The following is a 25,628-nucleotide window of genomic DNA, read 5'->3' as shown; positions in this document are numbered from 1 at the left end:
TGTCTTTTATTCTAAACCTAACAGTATTGCTTCTTATTCCTCTCTCTCTCTCCCCATCTCTCAATGGTTTATCTCACTTCTGCTTTCACACTTTTCACTTCTATTACTCCTCTTAGATAGCAGCTTCCACTAGGTCCCAGGAGCCAACCTGGAGTTGGAATCCCGGTGCTGTACTCACTTCAGTTATTTTCCTTTCCAACCCTGTTGTCAACATTTGACACAAAACATGAGATCGGACTGGATGGAATAACGCAAACCACCTTAACATGGAAGAAATGTTATTAAAAATAAAGCGAACACATATTTTAATTAACATGACTGACAAGATGCACCCTAATTTTAAGAAACGTTTATTGATTGTTCCTGGTGATGTGGGTGCTGCATGCTCATCCCTAATGCCCCTGAACTGAGTGCCTTGCTCAGCCAATATAGAGGGCAGTTAAAGCCAACCACATTGCTGTGGGTCTGACGTTACAGAGGCTAAACCAGGTAATAGTGTCAAATTTCTTCCCGAAAGGGGCATTGGTACAGTCAGAGGGTTTTAATGATAATCAACAATAGTCTCACAGTCACTGGTACTTTGATCAATTTTAAGTGCTAGATTTCATTCATTGAAGATAAATCCTGCTAGCTGTAATGGTGGAACTTGAACCTACATCCCCACAGCATTAGCCTGAGCTTCATCAGACTATTAATCCAGGGATATGCCTGCGCTTCCCCATGTTGATCTATAGGAACAGCTCCTTGACAAGATTAGAATGGTGCTGGAAAGGCACAGCAGGCCAGGCAGATCCAAGGAATGATTTTCCTGCTCCTCGGATGCTGCCTGACCTCCTGTGCTTTTCCAGCACCATTCTAATCTTGTCTTTGATCTCCAGCATCTACAGCCCTCACTTTCAGCTCCTTGAGCCTGTTTTACCATTCAGTTAGATATTGGCAGACTGGAATTTTGACTTCACTCGCCTGCTTTATTAATATTCCTTGCTGCTCTGACGACTATTAATCTCCCTGTCTGGAAGTATTCAAGAGTAGAAAAGAGATTTTTCTTAATCCAGAACAGCTCCCTAATATTTATCATTCAGCACGATATGCATTATATCTAATATTTCCACATAAGCAACTTAGCACTGTGTATTTATTGCAAGCTTGCTGTCCAGACCCTGGGGACTATTTAACAGCAGGATTTTGGCAGAAATAAAACTTACCTGGGGCCAGGGGTTAGGGGGTGGGTGGGTGGGTTCTTGAATGTCTTGAGTGATTCAGCACCCCACACTGTTGCAGTAATGTAGCCAAAATGACAAACTGACTTCTGCCAAACTGGCGAATGGCATGTGATACGGACACTACTCCTATTTTTGGTAATTGGTTTGCTTCCATTTAATTTCCTCACTATCCCAGCAGTCTCTCTTCGTACTCTTTTACAAACCATTTAACCAAATTACAGGGCAGCAGCAACACTGTAACAATACTCAGATGTAATGATCCAAATTTCAATTAGTCACTGAGTGTAAGAGGAGATAATGCACTCTACCGCTGCAATGATCAATGGTGTGAGAGTCTCAATTATCCTATTGTGTCCCCTCTTCAGGGTGCCCCCGATGCAGATGTAACCATAGAAGAGAAGCAGGCAGTTGAGTCTAGTGATTCCCTCCACAAATTGCTCCCTGGACATACTACTAATGGTCATCTTGGGCAGACTCATTTGACTTGCCCACCTCTCTCTGCATTGAAGAGCAAGCAAAAATATAGAAGCAGTCCCTTCAAATAATGAAATAGAGATTGTAGCCTCCCCCAGCCCACGTACACATAGAACCTAAGTGTCATTGAGGTTGTGAAAAAAGCCTGGGAGTTCATGAACCATCCTAGTTAACTACTGCGTGATGTGTGTAACACCCTCCATATTAGATCTCCAGTGATGAAGATCTCCAATGTAGAGAGCCACTTACAGGAGTAACCCCTACCCACTCCCCACCCCCGCCATTTTGGACAGCAGGGTGGAGTGCCACAGTGCATCCGGATGGTTGACAAGGGTGAGGAGGTGGGGGATATGCAGCTGCAACCTGTATAGGACACCTCTCCATGTGCAGACTGGATCGGGGCAAAGGGAATTCCATGAGACACATCAAATTGAGGTGTCTCTTCCTAAGGGAGGTGTTGGGGCCTGGGGCCAAAGTGTTTTTTGTCTGAATCAGTAGTCTCTCTGCATACCATATTACATCACTTAATCAGACTGCACAAGACCAAATATAATAATGACAGCACCTTAAAGGAACACTGTACAAAGTTCAAACTCACAAACAGCATGTATGCAGTTTAAATTAAAACTTTGGGCTGATAATTCATCTCAGGCCCTACAATGCCTACCAGTTGCAGAATACTTTGAATTTACGAGTGAACTCTGTGTGTTGCTTCTTCATGGATATCCTGGCATGGACCTAACCATGGAAGAGAGCAGGTGTAACTCCACAGGTATTTCATGAAAAGAACATGCAAAATCCTCTCCGAACCACTGGGCATCCTGACTTGGAAATATGTCACTGTTCCTTCAGTCACTGGGTCAAAATCCTGTAAATCCTTCCCTAATGGCCTTGTGGGTCAAACTATAGCACATGGGCACCAGCGGTTCAAAAGGCAGCTCAAGATACCTTCTCAAGGCAAACAAATGCTCACCTTGATTACAGCCCATGAACTCGTGAAGATAACTAACATTACTACAGCAAATGTATGTCAAACACACTTCATTGGCTGTAACATGCTTTGACGTGTCCAGTGGTTAGAAAACGTGCTGCATAATTGTAAGTCTATCCTTTTGTTTTAGTTTCCTCTGTACACGTTGCAAGTGAGTAGTATGTCAATACCTTCATTGCAAACCTGTGTCTTTTGCTTCTCTAATTATCACTTCCAGGTGTCTAGACAACTCAGCTGGTTCTACTGGAAGCTCTGTTGGTGGGGTTTCTATATGTCTGGACTAACTGAATGAGGAAATCAAAAATCTAACCAAGAAAAGAACTTATAAATATATTATGTTAAGGAGATTAGATTCCCTACAGTATGGGAACAGGCCATTTGGCCCAACAGTTCCACACCGACCCTCCAAAGAGTAACCCACCCAGACCCATTGTTTACCCCTGACCAATACACTTAACACTACAGGCAATTTAGCATAGCCAATTCACCTGACCTGCACACATTTGGATTGTGGGATAAAACCAGAGCACCCAGAAGAAACCCACGCAGACACAGGGAGAATGTGCAAACTCCACACAGACAGTTGCCCAAGACAGGGACTGAACCTTGGTCTCCAGCACTGTGAGGTAGCAATGTTAACCACTGAGCCACTGTGCTGCCCTACATGAGAACTATCCCATCTTCTTTTCCTGGAAGGACTATACATCTATGAGATCCTGCATTCACTTTAACTCTGCAACCTGTTTTTATCATGTCTTAAATCAGACTTAATGGACACTGAGTTTCATGTTATTGAATATACTTAGACATTGTTAAAAATCGAGGGCATGCACCAACTTTTAGCATACCTTTTTGACAGCACTTTCTCTTGTCCCTTGCTGGGAATGGTTTTCATTTTCAGTGCTTTGACAGTAACTTGGCCCAATACCAATGAAATTTAGGCAGGTTCTGTCAAACTTGACAATGCACTCAGAATGTAAGCTGGAAATGATTCCTCTAAGTTAACGTCATCTGATTCAATGTCAACAGGTTACAGTGTAGATGCTAGCTTCAGCCAACAGATGCCTTTATCTAGCAAGTCTCCATCTGCTGCAAGCAGGTACATCAACAAATCGACAGACTTGGAAATGTCATGACTAATTTATTAGCACAATTCCCACTCTATAGTCAGCAAGTTTTTGCTGATGTGATTTGCCAGCTGGACAGCGGTGAGAGTGAAATACAATATTTGTAATAACGTTTGAAGCTACCTAAAGTTTCTGCTTCTGGCTGCTGGGAACTGGGACATGTCAACATGGTGCACCTTCATAGACATGAATGTTAACATCATTGGACACTTCAGATCATGTCAGACAGCCATTTGTTCAGTTTACAATCAACTTGCACAACCACCCATTAACCTACCTGACTGGCTTCCAGGTCAACATGTGCCTCAATTGAAAAATTCCCACCCTTGTTTTCAAATTCCTCCATGTGTCCTTTCTCTGTAATCTCCTCCATCCCACAATCCTCTCTGAGACCTTGAACTCCTCAAATTCTGCAGTCTCCAGCGGGCACAATTTTACATTTCCTGCCATTGGTGACCATGTCTTCAGCAGCTGGGTCTCAAACTTTGGGATTGCACCTGTAAAACTCTTCCTTTTCTCTTTCCAAAAGCCAGACTTCTGGTTGTCTGTGTAATTACCTCTATATGTAATTCAGAGTCAAACATTTTACACACATGGGAGAATACCCTAAGGTGCTTTAATTGAATGAAGATGCTATATAGATATTGAAAAATTGTTGCTATTATTGAAACGAAAAGAGTTCTTCCAAATTGGTTCAACTGCTGAAGAACTCAGTTTGTCTGCCCTTTTGGTTCAACCTCCACTCCAGACACTACAAACTCAGCTGACACTCCCAAGCCTTGCTGAGGGAGCGTTTTTTTTCATGAAGTTGCGAATCTGAGGCCCCAAACTATTCCTTTTACTGTAATTGGATATAAAATATCCTGAGGAGAAAGTGAGGTCTGCAGATGCTGGAGATCAGAGCTGAAAATGTGTTGCTGGAAAAGCGCAGCAGGTCGGGCAGCGTCCAAGGAACAGGAGATTCGACGTTTCGGGCATAAGCTATTCCTGAAGAAGGGCTTATGCCTGAAGCGTCAAATCTCCTGTTCCTTGGATGCTGCCTGACCTGCTGCGCTTTTCCAGCAACACATTTTCAGCTATAAAAGATCCTGAGGCTACTCAAAAGAGTATGGAGGCATTCGAGAGGATATTGGATGATTTTCTGGATAAATGTACTGTGCAAGGAAATGGAGAAAAAGCAGAAGATTGGCTGAGGTAAGGATTTGAAAGGCTAGTGCAAACACAATGGGCTGAATGGCCTCTTTCTGCATGGTAATACTTTAAATTCTGTGATACTGTTTTCATGGATGATCACTGGGTAGGGGAGGTGAGGGTAAACTGGGGTGGGGTGGGCGGTGGATGGGGGGGGGGGGAATTTCCCTAGAAGTCTGTATCAATATTTATCATCAACCAACATTAATAGGAGACAGATCATCTTCACAGTGGTGTCTGTGGGTATTTGCAGTTCACAAAATTAACTGATGTGTTTCCTAAACCTCTACAGTGTCCACAATTCAAAAGCTCTTCATTGGTTATAAAGCTCTTTGAGGTGAAGTGTGGTGTTGTGTACGTGCAAGTCTCCCTTTCCTCCCACAAATCTGAAAACTGACAGACTTACTGAACAGTTTACAAAAGAGATTAGACAGCATGGGTGATGAATTTTGAGAACATGATGATGCTTTGTCACTTTGAGTACTCTTCACCTAATTCCTTCTTGATCCACAATTAATCACTGAAATCATTCCAACTATTGCAATGGTAAGATATGAGGTGCCACAGTCTTACCAGCTAATAACACTGCTCTCTTATTGAAAACCTCTCGTTGTGAACTGTTCAGTAAGTCTGTCATTTTTCAGATGTGCAGGAGGAAAGGGAGACTTGCACGTACACAGCATCACACATAACCTCAAAGAGCTTTGCAACCAATGAAGAACTTTTGAAGTGTGGACATTGTAGTGACATAGGAAACACATCAGTAAATGACAGACAGCTAGTGGTGGTTGACCCGAAGGTCACTGCACCTCAGGTGAGAGAAAGGTCAAGAAGGAGAATGCCTCACAGTAAGCTCAGCTGGTGTAGGAATTGAACCTGTACTATTATCATCATTCCGTATTGCAAACTAGCCTGCTAAGCTAACAAACCCCTTCGGAGAAAGGGAGCTATCTGTTTAAAATGATCAGTTTTGTAGAAACAAAAGGAGGCGAGACATGAACACGATTTAATTTGTGCTATGATGGGGACATGATTCGATTTGGAGTGAGATGGGGATGTGATTTTTATTTTATTTTTATTTTATCTCTATTTTATTGGTGTTTGGATCTAAGATCTGTCTACATTAAACATATCACATTGACCCAGGCTCAATGCTGGTGTTTATGTTTGCTCCCTCCTTGCTTCATTTCAGCCAATTTTCTATTCTGTTCTGGATTTTGTACTTATCCAACTTTCCTTTAAATGTATTAATGTGTAAATTTGCCTTAACTACTCCCTGTGGCAGCAGGATCTTTACACATACATATGAACATGCATATAGGAGCTGGAGAAGCCCATTTGAACATGCTCCACCATTGAATAAGACCATGGCTGATTTGATTACTTCACACTTTGCTTACCCTCCCTCTCCTGATAATCTTTCACCCTCTTGTTTCTCACCAGTCTATCTACCCCAGATTAGAAATACGCAAGGCCTCGGCCTCCACCAACAAGAGAGTACCACAGAATCACGAACCTTGTGAGAAATAAAAAAAAAACCTTATTTTTAAACTGTTTGAGAAAAGTCCTTATGAGATTGGGCAGCATGGTGGTTCAGTGGTTAGCACTGCTGCCTCTCAGAGCTAGGGACTTAGGTTTGATTCCTGCCTTGGGCAACTGTCTGTGTGTACAGTAATATTAAATGGGACTATCTCTCTGGACATTAATAGTAAAGGGTTAAACTGCACTGTCTTTGGGCGGGATGAAAGCCATGAAAGAATGCGGATGACTATCCATTGTAATTTACACTTCATTTAGACATTACTCCCTGCCATTGTCAAGTTAAACTATCAATTCAATCTCTTCCATTCAGAAATGCTTTCTGGCCAGAGGTGTGTCACACCTGCGTTGTGTTGGGAAAGCGCTGAGTCAGGAAATCATCTGCATAACGATTCCTCAGGATTAGGGCATTAACATTTGCATTATCTCCAAGGCTGATCTCATCCTGTCCTTATACCTGGGGTAACATGTGACCGTGAGTAACTGGGGATTGTCTTGAGTGGCATGTGACTAAGGGGCAGTGGCCAGAGCATCTGTAAGCATTGCAACTGACCTGTATAAAGGGGAAGTGCTTTCTTTGTTCAGACCCTCACTATGATTCAACCTTGCACGGCTGCAAGGGAGGTCAAAGGGCGTCACCGAGCTTGTCCTAATTTTAATAATCTTTAACAGTTTCCTCTATTCAGAGACAGCTTGTGCCATGAACCTGTAAGCTCTCTGAGATGTGTGTTAAAGGTTCCTCCAGAAAACCTGTATTGTACTGTTTGGTTGTTTGTTCACAGGAGTTGGTGAGTTGCAGTTGCATCAAGTGTGTACGAACCTCAAGAGTAAAATATCCTAACATGTGGAGTTTGCACATTCTCCCCGTGTCTGTGTGGGTTTCCTCCGGGTGCTCCGATTTCCTCCCACAATCCAAAGATGCGCAGGTCACGTGAATTGGACATGCTAAATTGCCCATAGGTGCACTAGTTGGGGTAAATTAGATTAGATTAGATTACTTACAGTGTGGAAACAGGTCCTTCGGCCCAACAAGTCCACACCGACCCGCCGAAGCGCTACCCACCCATACCCCTACATTTACCCCTTACCTAACACTACGGGCAATTTAGCACGGCCAATTCACCTGACCTGCACATCTTTGGACTGTGGAAGGAAACCGGAGCACCCGGAGGAAACCCATGCAGACACGGGGAGAACGTGCAAACTCCACACAGTCTGTTGCCTGAGTCGGGAATTGAACCCGGGTCTCAGGCGCTGTGAGGCAGCAGTGCTAACCACTGTGCCACCGTGCCCAAATATAGGGTAGGAGAATGGGTCTGGGTCAGTGGAGGACTTTGGAGGGTCAGTGTGCGCTTGTTGGGCTGACGGGCCTATTTTCATACCATAGGGAATCTGATCTAATCTAGAAACGTCACCCTGGTTTCCAGAAGAAACTACTTACTTCACAATTCTTCATACAGAAAATACACCAAGATTCACCCTGATATGGGTCATCTGACTAAAATCATCTCCAGGAAACACAAAGAACTACAACAGAAAAATAACGCTCAAGCAGAATACAATTTCACCTACAACAGGAAACATCCATTCTATGTCTAACCTATCAAGACCCTTCAAATATATTTCTATCAAATCACCTCTTTCTCTAGCAAGTCTAGCCCGCCCAACCTATCATCATTGGATCAACTATATATTCCAGATATTTGGTACTGTCAATGCCTTAGTCTAATCATTTACTGAATGAAGGAGCTCCTTTTGAGCTTTGATTATAATAATATTTGTAAACACATCAGGGATGGATGTTTTTTCTCCAAGTGGAATATCTAATCCACACCTAAAGGGCAGATAAGGCCTTGGATAAAAAGAAAAGGCAGCCCTGACAATTGTAAGAACCACATCCTTTTATTTTATGTATAAAAAGAACTGTGGACTGAAATTATCAAGAACAGTTTTCAAAACGCATGGTTTGTAAAGGTGCTACCTGTTTTGAAAAGCATTTTGACACACATTGCAAGCATGGTGTAAACAATTATTTGAAGAAGTAGTCATTAAAATTTGAATTGCAGGTGAAGAGGAGCTGAGGCGTGCTGTATTCAGATGGAGCTGGCTGGTGATAAGAAGTTGATTGGTCTATGGAATAGTGACCAGTTATTAATAATGGAAATCTTTCACTTGCCAACAACTGTGTGATTGGTTCTTTGGTGGCTTGGAGCTGGAAACAAGTTATAGAGGCACTGAGAGAGACAGAAGGAGAAGTGCACAGACCTTCTCCTAGACCAGAAGCTGCCTGTTCTCTGCAGTAAAATTTTCTGTTTAAACTGGTGGAAAAATCAGTTACCTCACCTGTAGCAATTGCTGTGAGCTGTGACTTTTGAATTAATAAATCAGAGACATTTTCCAAGTGAATCAACTACTCTGTACTTCTTACAAACTAGTGGAAGCTTCCAGAGAAAGACATCTGAACAACCTGGGCCTGGCTGCCAAAGAAATATCATCACAAACTCAGAAAACAGGAAGCAAAGAGCACTTTCCTATTTTTCTATCTCTGCCAGTAATCTATTTTCCCTATGTGTTTGTCTGTGTGTGTAAGGGGGAATGCAAAAGGAGATTAGAAGTTTAGTTAATAGTATTTCTATCAATGGTTTATCTATACCTACACTTTTGTAACTTACATTATAATTCTTGTTTAGCAGAAAAACCTGGTCTTTGCTTTCTATCAACTTTGGTCTGAAAGTCAGGTAAATAGAAGTAGTATGTGTATCTTAAAATAAAAACTTCAACATTTAGTATAACTTTGGGAATAGTAGGGTTCAATTTACAGCATCCTACCAGTGAGTCATAACACAATGCAGCTATCCTGCAGTCACACTAGACTAGATTACGTATCAAGAGTGGGGATCTGCACCAGAAATAAAAGCCAAATTCAATATTTCATGTGCACTTGTCTAAATAATGTATGGGGATTTTCCCTCCTTTGAGTTCTTTGGTCCCATTAGCTCAGTGTTGGGCTGCCTGTTAAGTGATTCCAGAGTTTGTGTTTGCACTGAGCTTCTAGCTTTTAAACAGTCAATGCCAGACACATCTCCTGTTAACAATTATTAACCTGTCTTCTGGCATTGGGTTGCACTTAACTTTCATTGTCCTGCCCTCAGTTTTGAAAAAAGCAATTGTTCGCTATTTTATTCTGTTGACAAAAACCTGATGATTTCTATACCTCAGCACTGATTTCACAGCCATTCATTATCATGGCAGAGTGCCTGACATTCCTCTGTTTAACTTACAGTTACAAGAGTTTATAGATTCTTTGATGTGGGACAATGAATTCCAATGAATGTTATATGGGATCGTGTGTTTGAATTAAATACGAACAGGGACTTAGGAGTAGGAGTAGGCCTTTCAGCCCTTCGATCCCATCCTGCTATATGATGACAGCATGGTTGATCTGGCTGTGGTTCTTTTCCATCTGCCATCCCCTCCTCATAATCCTTGATTTCCCTGTCCTTAAAAATGTCTATCCAACTTTGCCTTCAATAAATTAAATGAATCAGCCTCCAATCTTTTCTGGTAAATGGCATTTCACACAAATGACTTCGGAGAGAAAATGTTTCACCTTACCTTTCCCTTAAAAGAGAGTCCTCTTGTTCTTAAACTGTACCCTGTAGTTCTTGACTCCCTCACAAGAGGTAACATCCTGTCAGTACCCACTCTACCAAATTCCCTCAGGAACTTCTTTATTCATTCACAGGATGTCAGATTCACTAGTTGGGTCAGTATTTGATGCCCAATCCTAATTGATCTTGAACTCAGTAGCCTGCTAGGCCATTCCAGCATGCAGTTAACAGTTAACCACATTGCTGTGGATCTGGAATCGCATGTAGGCCTGAGCAGTTAAGTACACATCAAAAGATCACCAAATCTTCGAGACTTCAATGATTATCAGTCCAACACTTCCTATTTACATGTCTGAGGGATGTAGGCTTCCACATTTCTTGCACACCAATAACTGTCCCTTGAGAAGGTAATGTAGTAAACTGTAGTAAATGAGTTTATATTTTTAATACAGTGAAGTTTGTAACAGACATTTAGAAGTTTACTTATAGAACTTTAATATATCTCATCTCTGCACAGGTCCCGAGGTCAATTCATAGTAAATACTCAGTGCGTTGGTGTGGTATATATGCGGATAAAGGATGGGGCATTGATCAGTTTGAGTTGGCACGATGTTGGCTTTAGGGCTATAAAGAGCCATGGGGATGTGGGTGATAGCATGGGGGGGCAGAAGGGCCAGGCGTCTTGCTAGGGGTTGAAATGGGTTGACATGGAGTTTATGAGGAGCCGTGGATGATGGTAGGGTCATGGTTGGCATGGATGAGGCTTCGGCAGCGTGTGAGGTGATGGTCAGTTGAATCTTCCATGCTTTCTTCTTCATCTGTGAAGTTCAGACACAGTGCCAGATCCCTGAGGTAGAACTTCCGCCCAGCGGCTTCATACTTGGCATCCTCCTCCAATTCTTCCAGGGTTGCCTGGCCTAATTTTGTAATCAAGACCAATATCCTTTACCCCCCAGTTTCCTTAGTCCTCCCATCTGCTGCTGATCGAAAATCCAGTCGAAATGGCCGTTTTGAAAGGCTGGGTTCACCAGACTCCAAGAATCTAACCCAGCAGCAAAACTCTGACCTTTCTTGCATTCATTCTGTGGGGTGTATACCCTTTTTTGGCTGAAGATTCTAAATCTTTATGTAGTACTCCAAGCATGGTCTCACCAAGGTGCAATACAATTGCATAATTACAGCAAGGCTTCTCTACCTAGTATTCCAATCTCTTGGGAGTTTTTGATCTCATGACTTGTTTCTATTCTGGAACATACTCAGTGATATGTACAGATCATGGGACTTGTAGCGAGGCTGGGGATTTTTGTACCTGACCATAGTTTATGTCAAAAGAATCACTGGTGCAGAAAAAGTCTCCCATTATAGGTCTGCCCTGTGATTTATTATTGCTTAATTATTACCAAAGCAGGCTAGGAATAGGAATTTTACAGCACTGAATCTCACCATCTGATAAAACCATTCAAAAACATTATGACTGTGAAACAACACAAGGTATGGTATGGTTCACCAGATACTATCAACTTAGAAAGGGGTAATTTGACCCAGTGTGCCTGTACTGACTCTTTAAAACTGTTACTTAATTATTTAACCAACAGTATGCATGGAGTCGCATTTAGACAAAAGCAGGACTGAACAGATCTTTTTCCCTGAGCCAAATGGGGTTTTCACAATTCCTTTACAACTATAGTTTCATGCTGTGTGCTTAGACTATGCACTGTGCCCAGACTCTGGGAATAGACATGTAATCTGCTTTTAGGAAAGGATTTCCTTTAGCTTTGTACAATTATTAAACCATGCAGGAAAACAATGAAAGTTGGAAGATAAAAGTAGGTTAAGTCAAATACATAAATGATCTGAAAGCTCGTTAGAGCGAAGATAATTGAGAGGTGACTTAATAGAGACATACAAGATGATTAGACAGGGTCGATAGTGAGAGCCTCTTTCCTTGGATGGTGAAGGCTAGCACGAAGGGACATAGCTTTAAATTAATATAGGACAGATGTCAGAGGTATGTTTTTTATTCAGAGAGTAATAAAAGCATGGAATGCTCTGCCTGCAAAAGTAGTAGACTCGCCAACTTTAAGAACTTTTAAATGGTCATTGCATAAATATTTGGATGCTAATGGAATAGTGTAGGTTAGGTAGGCTTCAGATTGGATTCACAGGTTGGCGCAACAATGGGGGTTGAAGGGCCTCTACTGTGCTGTAATGTTCTATCTTCTATGTTCTGTGTTCTATGAGCAGAGAATCCAGTCTGATATGTGCAGTACAATACTGAGGGAATGCTGCAGTGTCCGAGGTGTCTGTTAAACCTAACCCCTGTCTACCCTCTGAGTGGATAAGAAAGATCCCACGGCACCACTTTCTAGAAGGTGAAGGGAAATCTCACAATCTGGGTCTATTATTATCTCCTAAAACAATAGACTAACTGGATATTGCCATTTCTGGCACCACACTTTTCCTACATATTAATGATTGTACTTCTGTAAATCTGAACATAAAAAATAAAGACACTACTGGCGAAACTTGGTGGGTCTGGCAAAATCTGTCAAGAGGAAAAAATCATTCACTTTCTGAGTTCAATATTACTCGTCCTCTGAAGAGATGTCCCATGTCAGCAGAATATCAGTTCAGGCCTCTAGATTACAATTCCCATGACACTAACACTACCACCAGCCTCAGTCCACGTGATGGGGTGGGGTGAGGGGGTGATGAGGTGGAGTTGATGGGAAGACATTGGAAGAGGAAAATGTAACTGACTATCCATTTTACATGCTCATATCTGTCTACTCTGCTGCTCAAATGGTTAAAGGAATGAACAGTGTCAACAATTCAAAAACAAAACAACCTGGCTTCACCAAACTGCTGCTTTTATCCATTGACCTTTCCATTAGCACAAACTGTCCCAGGTTTTGGCACTTAGCTGAAAAGTGGCTTTGGAGTCAGTCTGTGATCAGTCAACACAGGATGGTGTAGCCCATGTACAGCTGTATAGATGCTATCATTGCATTTCCTTTCTAACCTGATGACCTTGCTTTCACTGGTGATTTGATGGATCTGATAAACTGTGGGAGGTAGAGACTGCTGTTGGAATTTGAGCATTTGTGTGATGCTCCAGGATTATTCTTTATTCATTTGTCATTTTCCATTCTTTCACAGTAATAAAGCATTTTTCATCTTTTTAAGTTGCTCCATTGTCTCTGTAAATTCTTGTATCATTTGGAACCACGTCAAGCTTTTGTGACACATATATTGTGGGGTTTTTTTACCTTTATAAAATCATTGCATTAATGTAAGATCAAGCATTGGAAAATATTATCAGAAGGATGTTTGGCTAAATCCATCAGTTAAGAGATCTTTGCCTTCATTAAAGTTACGGGAAGGAGGATTGATTCTGAAATTGGGATACTGGAAATTGCACATCTGAAATTGCTTTGTTAATATCCCTGCATATGCCAATTCCTGATGAAGGGCTGATACCTGAAACGTCGATTCTCCTACTCCTCGGATGCTGCCTGGCCTGCTTTGCTTTTCCAGCACCACACTCTTGACATATACCAATCACACTCTGGTAGCACTCATTCACTGAATCAGAGAAAGCCTTGAAAAAAAATAGTGCCTTTCACAACCACAGCGTATCCCAGGGTGTTCAACGGCTAAGGAAGCTCTTTAGGAGCATAATCATCATTGTCATGTAGGAAATATGCACAGAAAGATCTCACAAGGAGCAATGTGATGGTGATTAAGCAGCTTCTTTTTACAGACAGTGCTTGAGTGATACATACATATATATCGTTTCATATACCAATATCTCAACAACACTCTAGAAGCTTGACACCATCCAGAACAAAGCAGCCTGCTTAACTGGTACTACATCCAAAAGCATCCCTCCACCAATGACGCTCAGTAGCAGCAGTGTGTACTATCTACAAGATGCACCAGAGATTTGTCCAAGGTCCTCAGACAGCACCTTCCAAACCCACAACCACTTCCATTTAGAAGGACAAGGGCAGCAGATATATGGGAACAATACCACCTTCAAGTTCCCCTCCAAACTACTCACCATCCTGACTTGGAAATGTTTTGCCATTCCTTCACTGTTATTGGGTCAAAATCCTCAAATTCTCTCCCTAATGGTATTGTGGGTCAACCCACAGCAAGTGCACTGCAGTGGTTCAAGAAGCAGCTCACAGCCACCTTCTCAAGGGGCAACTAGGGACGAGCAGTAAATGTTAGCTAGCCGGTGACATCCATATCCCACAAATGTATTTTAAAAATCCATATGCAGAATAAGGCAGCAAAATAATTTCAGAGATTTAAAAGCGTTTTACTGTAAATCAATAGTTTAGCTCAAACATTTGTTTCCACCTTTCCTTAGTGGATCAGTTTCCTGTGCAGAAACCAACACCCCACTAGGGTAGAAGTTAGCCATTTTATTTAACCAACTCATTGAGATATGTTATTACACACCTTTGCAGCGGAACCTAGATATCCTAGGGCAGAGGTATGGACACTACCACTGCACTATAAGCATCCTCTGAAAGTAGCTTTTCACTGGGACAAGAGCAATTTAGACAAATGTTTGTGCCTTGCTTTGAAACAGTGACTTTTCACATGGAGCCAGCCTGTGATAGTCACCACACTACAGTAACGGGATCAGAAGTCAGCTCTTAAATTCAAAGTACAATGAACATCATCTGCTCTCAATCAACTCTGGAGTTGTGCTGTTTGAACCTTGAAGAAACCAACATCTCTAACTCTGATACTGATGAGCTAGGAGCAATGTAGGCCACTTGATCTGCTGGGACACTATATAAAACTCATGACCCATCTGACTGCACCCTCAACTCCACATCTCCACATGCCCCGATAACTCTTCAATCCCTTATTTACCAAGGATCTATCTAACTGTGCCTTAAAATTCCAAATGCTCGGCTTCCATTTCTTTTGGAGGAAGAGAGTTCCAAGGACTCACGACCCTCTGAAGGATTATGTTTTGCCTCATCGCTATCTTAAATGAATGACCCCCTTTTGTTCAAATAGTGACCTCGAGTTCTAGACTCTCCACAACTGGAAACATCCTTTCCATATCCACTCTGTCAAGGGGGAGGCAATTGTCTAGTGGCATTATAGCTGGACTGTTAATCCAGAAACACAGATGTTGTCCTGGGGACTGTGTTCAACTCCTGCCACAGCAGATGGTAGAATTTGAATTCAATAAACATCCGGGATTAAGAATCTGATGACGACCATGAGTCAATTGTCAGAAAAACCCATTTGGTTCAATAATGTCCTTTAGGGAAAGAGAGCTGTCCCTGGTCTGGCTTACATGTGACTCCAGACTCACGGCAATGCAGTTGACTCTTAACTGCCCTCTAGGCAATAAATGCTGACCTCAGTGATGCCCTCATCCCATTAATGAATTTTTTAAAAAAGACCCCTCAGGGTCTTATATGGATAAATTAAGGGATAAACATTGATGGAGACTCTTTCACAAAATAGTGCTATGGGATCCTTAGCATCCATCTGACAAGCTAGACAGAGGCTCAGTTTAACAAGCACCTTGAACACAGCAACACTGCCACAGTACCGTAATGTAATTATCAGCCTGGATTCTCTGCTCATAGTTCCTTCCAGATAATGTGTGTATTTGACTTGTGCTACTTTTAGTCTGAAACTGAACTCTTTATCTTTTTGCCTTTTCCCCTCTGGTTTAGTAAACAAACAAAGCTGAAGGATGTCCTTTTCCGTTCTAAGGCCAGCCTGTGAGTTTATTCCCACAGTCCAAGCTCCGTACATTGCTGAGCACACAGCACAAAGGTTGAAAGGCACCTTACTGGATGAGTTTGCCTGATACAAATGGTACCAAAATATCTCTCCCTTGAGACTTACAGAAACAACAGCTAGGACCTGAGTTTAGAATTAGAATTCTGTTTTATTATCACACGTACTCAAGTATAGGAATACAGGAGTACAATGAAAAGTGCACAAAGTTAACATTGTCTAGCACCATCTTGGTTACAAAACCCAGAATTAATAAATCAGCTACCTGATGCAGGAGCAGTGCTCAGAAAGCTAGTGCTTCCAAATAAACCTGCTGGACTATAACCTGGCGTAGTGTGATTTTCAACTTTGTCCACCCCAGTGGCATCTCCACATCAATAAAAAAAAAACTGCAGAAATAAAGAAAGAGATCAAAAGTTCAGGGAGATTCTCTGGTATTTGGGGTTTTTTGCAGGACTGATGCTGGAGATTTGTGAAAATGGTAGGGTTGCACCATTTCAGGTAGAATCACTCAAACAAGAAACCTAAAGTCATCGAGGCCATTTGAAATGAATGCTGAGTTTGCCGAGACATTATTGTTGTTATACCAAGGACCTTAGCTCCCGCAGTGTTGGAATCAGGAATTAATGGAGGAGGTTTAAATGCTCTTCAGGGATGAATTAGATCCATTGAATGTCATGACCTGTAGTTTCTTAAATCTCCTGCTCTCCTCTTCTTGTATCGAGTAGTGCTCCTACGCAAAACTAATTGTTTTTGTCCAATCACCAAATGACCTGTGATTTTTTAAAAATCTATTAACCATCACCAGTAAATCACAAGAGTTTTCCAAATGGTTAATTTATGTGCCAAGCCTGTTAAGGGCAATGCAGACTGTTTAAGGTGAGGGAGAGGGGCTAAATCAGGATAAAGTTGGAATGGGAATCACCAGCTTCTTTTTTGTTTCATTTTCCATTTTTTTTACATATCCTGAAATGCTCTTACATTTGGTGAGGAGACTGAAATGACTCTACAGAGGCCAGAATCCTGTCACCAAGTCACCATTTATTTACACATAAATAGTCCTTAACTTTATTACCGCCTCTTCTGAGTCAGCTATCAGAGTGCCAATATCTCTGGCATTCCCCTTTTTATTTTATTTTCCCATTTTTTTGTTCTTCTGACACTCCTGTTCTTTTTTTTTCTTCCCCCCCACCCCCCCCCACCACCGTCCCCCACATTATTGCCTGACATCAGTAGTGCTTACTTTTCCCAGCACCCATGTCGCGTGTGTGCAGGTGTCGGACACAATGAAAAACAACAGGGTGGCATGGTGGCTCAGTGGTTAGCACTGCTGCCTCACAGCAGCAGGGTCCCAGATTCGATTCTGACCTCAGGCAACTGTCTGTGTGGAGTTTGCACATTCGCCCTGTGTCTCTGTGGATTTCCTCATGCAGGTCAGGTGAATTGGCCATGCTAGATTGCCCATAGTGTTAGGTGCATTAGTCAGAGGGAAATGGGACTGGGTAGGTTACTCTTCGGAGGGTCGGTGTGGGCCGAAGGGCCTGTTTCCACACTGTAGGGAATCTAATCTAAAAAAAAATTGTGTAATCTTTATTTATATCCAACAACAGGGAGAAAGGAAACATCTGAGTGGTCAGTGACAAGCAGTGCCCTTCACCTCAAAGGGCAATGCTGTGTGGCCAAACAGTAAAAGGGAGGGCAGGGATTAAATCAAAATCGAGTTGGAGGGGGAAATAATACACTCCACTCTCTGCGGTGCCCCCCTTTCCCTGAAAATCTCAAGGGTGTTGGTGGACACTGCGTGCTCCTTCTCCAGGGTTACCCGGGCTCTGACAAACTGCAGAAGAGGGGCAGACATGCGGAAGAGAGATGGGTAACATTCCCTTTTTTTTCTCAATAACCAGGACGTCTGACACTCCTGTTCTTTTTTTCTCCCCCCCACCAGCACCCATAGTGTGTGTGTGTGTGCAGGTGTGAGACACAGTGAGAGACACAAAGTGTAAAAATCTTTATTTCAATTTCGACCACCAGGAAGATAGGAAAACACCTGGGTGGCCAGTGACAAGCAGTGCCCTTCACATCAAAGGGCAATGCTGTGTGAACAAACAGTGAAGGGGAGGGCAGGGACTAAATTAAAATAGAGTTGGAGGGGGAAATGATGCACTCCACTCCCTGCGGCACCCACCTCTCCCTGAACAACTCCAGGGTGTTGGTGGACACCGCGTGCTCCTTCTCCAGGGATACCCGGACTCTGACAAACTAGAAGAAGGGCAGACATGCGGAAGAGGGATGGGCAACATTCCCCTTTTTATTTTTTTTTACGTCATTTTCTTTAATTCTATTTGCTATGCAAAAAACTTTTACAACATTTTAAAGCCAAAATTTACAAACCTTGTGTTAAAGATAAATGTTAAATAAAATCCATCAAACCATCCCTCACTGAAAAACTATTGTGGAAGTGCAATCTCCTGGAGAATCCCTGCCCTGCCTACTTCTTCCTATCCAGGCTCCATGACTAAATACATACCTGGAAGATAGCAGCAGGAGGAAACCATTCAGCCTTTCAATCCTGCTCCACCATTCAATGGGAAACAGCTGACCATCCAGCTCAGTCTCCTGTTCCTGCTGTGTTCCAATACCCTTTCATGACTTTACCTTGAAGAATTATATCTAAGTCCTCCTTTGGTTTCACTGCCTTTTGTTCCAGTGATGTTGCTGTGTTACTATGTGGGTGTAGGCAGGGGGCCTCCTGGAGGATGCACTCAGCGTCCCTCATCATCCTGCAGTCATTCCCCTTTTTAATCTGTCAGCCAGGGCTCCCTGATTGGACCAGATTAACTGTCCCAAATCAAAGAACTTAAATTCGATGGTCCTCATTACAATCACTAAGTGACCAAGTCTCTCTATATTACCACAGCCAATACAGGGGTATGTCTCTTGCTGTTTAAATATGTCAAAACCAGTTGCAGCTGCCAGTAAAAAGAAACTGCACTAATTGACAGGCAATCTACTGAGGCTTAGAGAAAGTATTTCCATTTGTTCCTACAGTTTCAAAAGATTTCATTATTGACATTTCCCATGGCTGAAGCTGAGATGAACTGAGTTATAGAAGTTCAAAAACTATTTATCTATCAGCGATGCTGAGTTCACATTGTCATTGACCGTTTAAGCACGCTACTAAAGGACTCATTGTCTTTGATGTGGTTAGTGGATAAAAAATTGTTTGCTTCAGCAACAGTAAGACTTGTTGAGGGTAATTAAATTTCTTAAATGGTGGTGTGGGCAGCTTGCTCATCCTCCCCGTAGTCTGTGCCCTTGGCCCACCAGGGAGCAAGAACCATACAGCCACTGGCCTCCACTCTCCAGGAATGCAAGATTCGACTCAGTGGGAAGAGGCCTATCCCATCCCAAACATCTTTCATTGTACAACTGCATAGGGAAATCTCTGATTAATTAATTCGAACCACTTCAAAGGAAAATGTTTCACCACCTTCTCTAATAAAATTATTAAGTTTCACCAGATTGATAGCAGGATTTAGAGGTTTCTACGTTATTATTTTTAAAAAAATATCAACCAGTTCAGGCACGTTATGACACCGGTCCAAAACAGGTGGGATTTGAATCTCTCCCAGAGGTCGGGACAATATCACTGCATCACAAGAGCCCAAACCCAACATTATGATGTTATTATACTATTGTTGGCTACCATTTGCAGAGGAGGATTGTTTTCCACCAGTCTGAAAATTGCTGATGAGGCCAATTCAGGCTTAACAGAACATAGGGCATTTGTTGTCATGTGCTGTCACCATTATGTATTGTCACCAAGACAGCTGGTCATATATTACTTGTAACTAATGCAGATTAAGTAGCATGGATTCAATTTATTTGAAAATCCTCAAAGGTTTATTGAACAGCTCAGACTACAACCTGTAGTTACAGAAAATTACATATGTAACTTCCTCCAAGTCTGCTTGTGCCAGCCTACAAATGACAGTTAGTTGTGTGGTTATAGCCTGGTCCTTGGTGTACTAGCATATCCAGTTCCTAAAGGTACATAGATCTTAAAACAACAAAATAACACTTTCTAATGACCGCCCAGGTTCATTAAAGGGTTCAACAATGACCATGCCTAAAGTCCTCTGAATTTTTAAAAAGGCAATTATTGGATGCGCTCAATGTCATCTGTGCAAGCATTTATTGCCCATCACTGAAATGACCCTGGCAAGCTGCTCAAATCAAGAGTGAACCATATTGCTGTGGATCTGGAGTCACACATAGTTTTAACCAGGTAAAGGTCACAGCTTTCCTTCCCCAAGAGACATTAAGTAACCAGATCTGATTTTATAACAATTAATGATAATTGTCCTGGTCATCATTACCAAAAATAGCTTTGCATTCCAAATTAATTGCTTCTATTTAAATTTCAGGAGTTGCAGAGGAGGTATTTGAAACTAGTTAGTCTCAACTTCATGATTACTAGTCTAGTGACATTCTCTCTAAATTACTGTCTCCCAAAATCAGCGTCACAGTCATAGAGTCAACAAGTCATACAGCACGGAAACAGAGCCCTCAATCCAACCAGTCCATGCCAGCCATCATCCAAAGCTAAACCATTCCCACTTGCCTGCGCTTGGCCCATATTCCTCAAAACATTTCTTATTTGTGTACTTATCCAAATGTCTTTTAAACGTTGTAACTGTATTCACTATTACCTGGCAGTTCATTCCACACATAAACCACCCTTTGTGTAAAGAAGTTGCCCATCATGTCTTCTTAACATTTATGTCCTCTTGCCTTAAAACTATGTTCCCTAGTCTTGAAATCTCCCACCCTAAAGAAAAAAATGCCTGCCATTCACCTTATCTATGCCTCTCATGATCTTATAAATCTCTATAAGGTGATCCCTCAAACTCTTCTGCTCCAGTGAAAAAAGTCCCAGCCTATCCATCCTTTCCTTATAACTTAAACCCTCCATTCCTGGCAACATCCTGGTAATTTTTTTCTGAACCCTCTCCAGCTTAATAATATAACAAAGTGACCAGAACTGGACACAGTACCCCAGAACGCCAATGTCCTGTACAACTTCAACATGACGTCCCAATTTCTATGCAAAGGTCTGAGTAATAAAAGTAAACTTGCTAAATACCTTCTTAACCACCTTGTCTACATGTGACAGAGCAGACAGAAATAGAGGTATTGAGGAACTTAGGGCCTCAGTAGCTGAAGGCACAGCTGCCAATGTTTCAGAGGTTCAACCCCAAAGGTCGCTCAAAGGACCAGATTTGGAGGAGCACAGAGCTCTTGGAGGAGTGTAGCATTGGTCCATGTTACTAAGATAGGGAGGCACAAGCCTATCTTAGTAATACAGATTTATTACTAAGATTGGAAGAACAAGAAAGAAAATTCAAGAGACATGAAGAAGTGAATGTAATTGCTGGAATCAGGAGCAGCTTACTTGCTAATCTATGGAACAATGGTCAGTAGATTCTGATGTAGGGGTAAAAAATGAGGTCTGCAGATGCTGGAGATCACAGTTGAAAATGCGTTGCTGGTTAAAGCACAGCAGGTCAGGCAGCATCCAAGCAGTTGAAAATGCGTTGCTTATTCCTTGGATGCTGCCTGACCTGCTGTGCTTTAACCAGCAACGCATTTTCAACCAGATTCTGATGTAGGGTCACCAACTGAAATGTTAATTTTGTTTCTATATCCGTGGGTGCTCCTGAACATTTCCAGCAGTTTATGAGTCCATTTCAGAATTTCATCTTTATACTATTAAGTTGTTAAAATTTGTGTCACTCAATAAATCAATAAAGCTCTTTCACAACAAAAAAATCAAGAGTAAAAGAAGCTGATTTGGTCTCCATCACTTCTGTAGCAGACAGCAACAAACAACAGTAACTACTGTTGGTCATGACTCCAACTCATTATTAAGGAGAATTTTTATGTACTATTAAGCAGAGGCTATTTTCAGGGGAAACTCTTTGTGTTAACGCAGAAAGTACAGGAGAAACTCAGCAGGTATGTCAGCATCTGCAGAGAGAGAAACATGGACTAACGCTAATTTTGTTTCTGTCTCCAGAGATATTGACAGCCCTAAAACACAAATTGCTGGAAAAGCTCAGCAGGTCTGGCAGCATTCGTGGAGAGAAATCAGAGTTAACGTCCTTCCGTTGAGTGACCCTTCCTCAGAACTCAGGCATGCTGAGGAAGGGTCACTCAACCTGAAACATTGACTCTGATTTCTCTACAAAGATGCTGCCAGACCTGCTGAGCGTTTTCAGCAATTTGTGTTTTTGTTCCTGATTTACAACATTGACAGTTCTTTTGCTTCTATATGGCATACCTATTGCATTTCTCCAGCACTTCCTGTTTGGATTTCAGATCTCCAGAATCTGCAGTATTTTACTTTCAGTTCAGTTGTGTGATCCTTGATTGAAGTGGAATTTTCGAGTAAAAAATGAGGTCTGCAGATGCTGGAGATCACAGCTGCAAATGTGTTGCTGGTCAAAGCACAGCAGGTTAGGCAGCATCTCAGGAATAGAGAATTCGACGTTTCGAGCATAAGCCCTTCATCAGGAATATTCCTGATGAAGGGCTTATGCTCGAAACGTCGAATTCTCTATTCCTGAGATGCTGCCTAACCTGCTGTGCTTTGACCAGCAACACATTTGCTTGCTGAAATGGAATTTCCCTAATCACATCTGTGCATCATTTGAAAAGCTGGACAAAGCAAAATGTTTGCTCTTCTAATTCTGAGAGAATTTTATATCTTTATTTAGCTGTGCGCTTCTGAATTCTATTGAAGATAAAGCCTAATAAGACATTAAATGTCTTGCACATATGGCTCTTATAATAAGACTATTTCAACACAGTTTCATAAAAATATAAAAATTAGGAACAGAAGCAGACTATTCAACTCTTCAAGCTATTCTGCCCTTCAATAAGAGCATTTCTGATCTGGTTACATTCGGAATTCCACATTCCTTCCTTTCCCTAATAATCTTTGATTCTCTTGTCTACAGAAATCAGAACCAACGTCGTTAAACTACTTTAACGACGTTGGTTCTGATACAACACTATCGTTCCGTTCCTGTGCGATTCCGCATTATAAGTAAATGGCATAATAGCAGCACCATTTAACCAATGGGACTGGGATCACATTACAGCCAATACAGGTAAGTAAAGTTCACATTCTGCAAATAATGGTCTAAATTCTTCAATCACGTTATAGCCAATTCATGTTGGAGAAAAGTGCGCTATAGCACAACTGACTATATATTCAATGACCTTGTCTCCACCCTCTTCTGAGCAGAGAGACAAAGAATTGTACAATCCTCTTTGAGAGACAATAAACCCTTTATCTCTGTCTAAAAGGGAAACCACACTGCCCCTTAGTTCTAGGCTCACCCACAAGAGGAAACATCCTTTCCACATCCATCTGGTCATCATTCTGGGTCTTATGCATGTCTACCAAATCACTTCTTTCCTCTGAACATCCATAAAAACAAGTCCAGCCTGGCTTTCCTTGCAGACAATCCAATAATTCCTGGTATCCATTGAGTAAATCTCCTCTGAACAGTTTCCAATGCATTTACATCCTTCCTTAACCCGTTTTTCTTATCAACCTGTTCAGAGATGTTATTACACATGACTTGAATATGAGCCTCTCAGTTTAGGGGCAAGGACACTGCCACTGCACCATAACAGGGCTCTTCCTTAAGTAAGGAGATCGAAACCATACACAATGAAGCTAATGATCAGATAATCTGCCTTAGAAATGTGTCTGAGGGAATCAATATTAGCTGGGGCAACACTGGAAAACACCTTTGCTTCCCTTTAGAGTGTTGCCATGGGAACTCTTCTATCCATGAGGGCACAACTTTAACATCTCATTGGCAAGGCATCAATTGGAATTTCAGCCTGGGTCATGGACTGACTCTCAAGAGCAAGATTTAAACCCACAATCTCCACTTTCAAAGGCAAGACTGCTACCATCTGAGCCATAGCTGGTAAATATGATGCACACACAGACATATGTGATTAATATTGGAAAAAGTTGACAGAAACAGTATGAAGTGTAAAATTTCTAATCTATTTCCTTTTACAATTACAATCACCTCCATAATGTTCAGCTGGAGATTTTAATGGAGAAGGGGTGGACTTCCTGTTTCCACCCCATCTAAGAAGGACAAACTGGCTGAAGCACTGAACCATCCCAGTGGTATATCTCTCAGCTATCCAAGAGGGTGGTGAAATAAGCAGCCACATGGCCTTCCAGGTTAACATGACTGTTTCCATGGAAATATCTCGAGCCTGTCCTGGATTAGACTAAAACAGTTGTTTACTAGTTGACAATTATCCCCATTTGGATTAACATCTGGAATAATTATCTAACTCGCAAGAGTCCAATTAGACATCCAAAAACTCTATGGTTGCTTCCAGTTTGACATACTACAGACAGAAATAGATTCTCCTTCCAAAAGGAATTTTCACAAGAAGGACAAAACCATGCAGCATCTGTCCTTTCACAAATTGCTTTCCCACAGGACTCTTCAGTTGAGATACTGTGGACTAATGCTCACTAATACGACAGCACATACTGGCCCCTGTCCAGTAATGCTTCATTTTAAAATTCTATCCCTGTTTTCTGGATTCCCCAATGGCCTAACCCCTTGATTTGTCTCTTGCCTCCTTCATCCCTATAATGCTCCCATTAACTCATAAACTTGGACTTCTTGCGCATCCCCAGCTTCCATCGGTGATTCCATTATGGCTGTGTCTTCCATTGGCAGACCAGACAGTACAGTTATAAACACGGAATGGAAACAGAATCAGAAAAGCAAGCATGAGAATATAGGCAGTTATTAGAAGCTTTAAGTTTGCCAAGACATTGTTACATGCTTAAAATTATAACCATGAGCATACAATATGAAAACTCTAATTCACTCTATTGACAATCTATGAAAATAGCTTCAACATTTATTCCTTGTCTTCAAATCATCTCTGTACCCTCATCCCTCCCCATCTCTAGAACATTCTCCAGTCCTATAACTATTCACTCCTCTCCTGAAATGTCTCTAAGTTCTGGACAACATTTCCCATCCTGTATCTTCCCATCCTGTAAGATGCTCCTTAAAAACCACTTCTTTCATTCACCAGGTTTTGAGTTACTATCCTCATTTATCTCCTTTCCATCAAATTTTGCATGAAGTGCTTTGAGTTGCTTTACTACATTAAAGGTCAATGATAAATGCAAGTTATTGTTGGTAGAAAAGAAGTTCAATAAATGAAGTTCCCCATATGTAATCGAGTTTTACAAATGCTCTCTCCCTATATTGAATAACAGCTTAAATAGCATCAGCCAAGCAGGTAACAGTTGGCTTCGTCCTTCATTGTTTTCATCTGTACATAATCACGTAAACATTTACAAGTTTGTATATTTATTTATTTAAAAAAAGACCAAATTTTAGGCTTGTGGCTTTCTGGCAAACAATCTTTGGAAGTGGCTGACTACAAAATGATCCTGTATCCTTATTATTAGCATCATTAAGTAAAGCTTTATCCACTTGATTGCACTCTTGCCTACACTAGATCCACAATGAGGTTTGAGCACAAAATCAAAGCCAACAGTGCAAGTCAGAGGAAATGCTTCATAACCTACAGTGCCACTCTGCTCGGAGAGCTATCA

General features: G+C 41.6%; 1 protein-coding gene across 2 annotated transcripts in view; it reads right to left on the bottom strand.

The window, feature by feature from the left end:
- kitlga (kit ligand a) overlaps positions 1-25,628 on the bottom strand; it is a 155,062-nt gene that overhangs the window by 33,502 nt on the left and 95,932 nt on the right. The window lies entirely within an intron of this gene.

This window comes from Hemiscyllium ocellatum, chromosome 19 (genome assembly GCF_020745735.1).
Source record: "Hemiscyllium ocellatum isolate sHemOce1 chromosome 19, sHemOce1.pat.X.cur, whole genome shotgun sequence".
In the NCBI taxonomy this organism is placed as follows: domain Eukaryota; kingdom Metazoa; phylum Chordata; class Chondrichthyes; order Orectolobiformes; family Hemiscylliidae; genus Hemiscyllium; species Hemiscyllium ocellatum.
The sequence above is the reverse complement of the archived record's forward strand: the minus strand, read 5'-3'. Positions and strand labels throughout refer to the sequence as shown.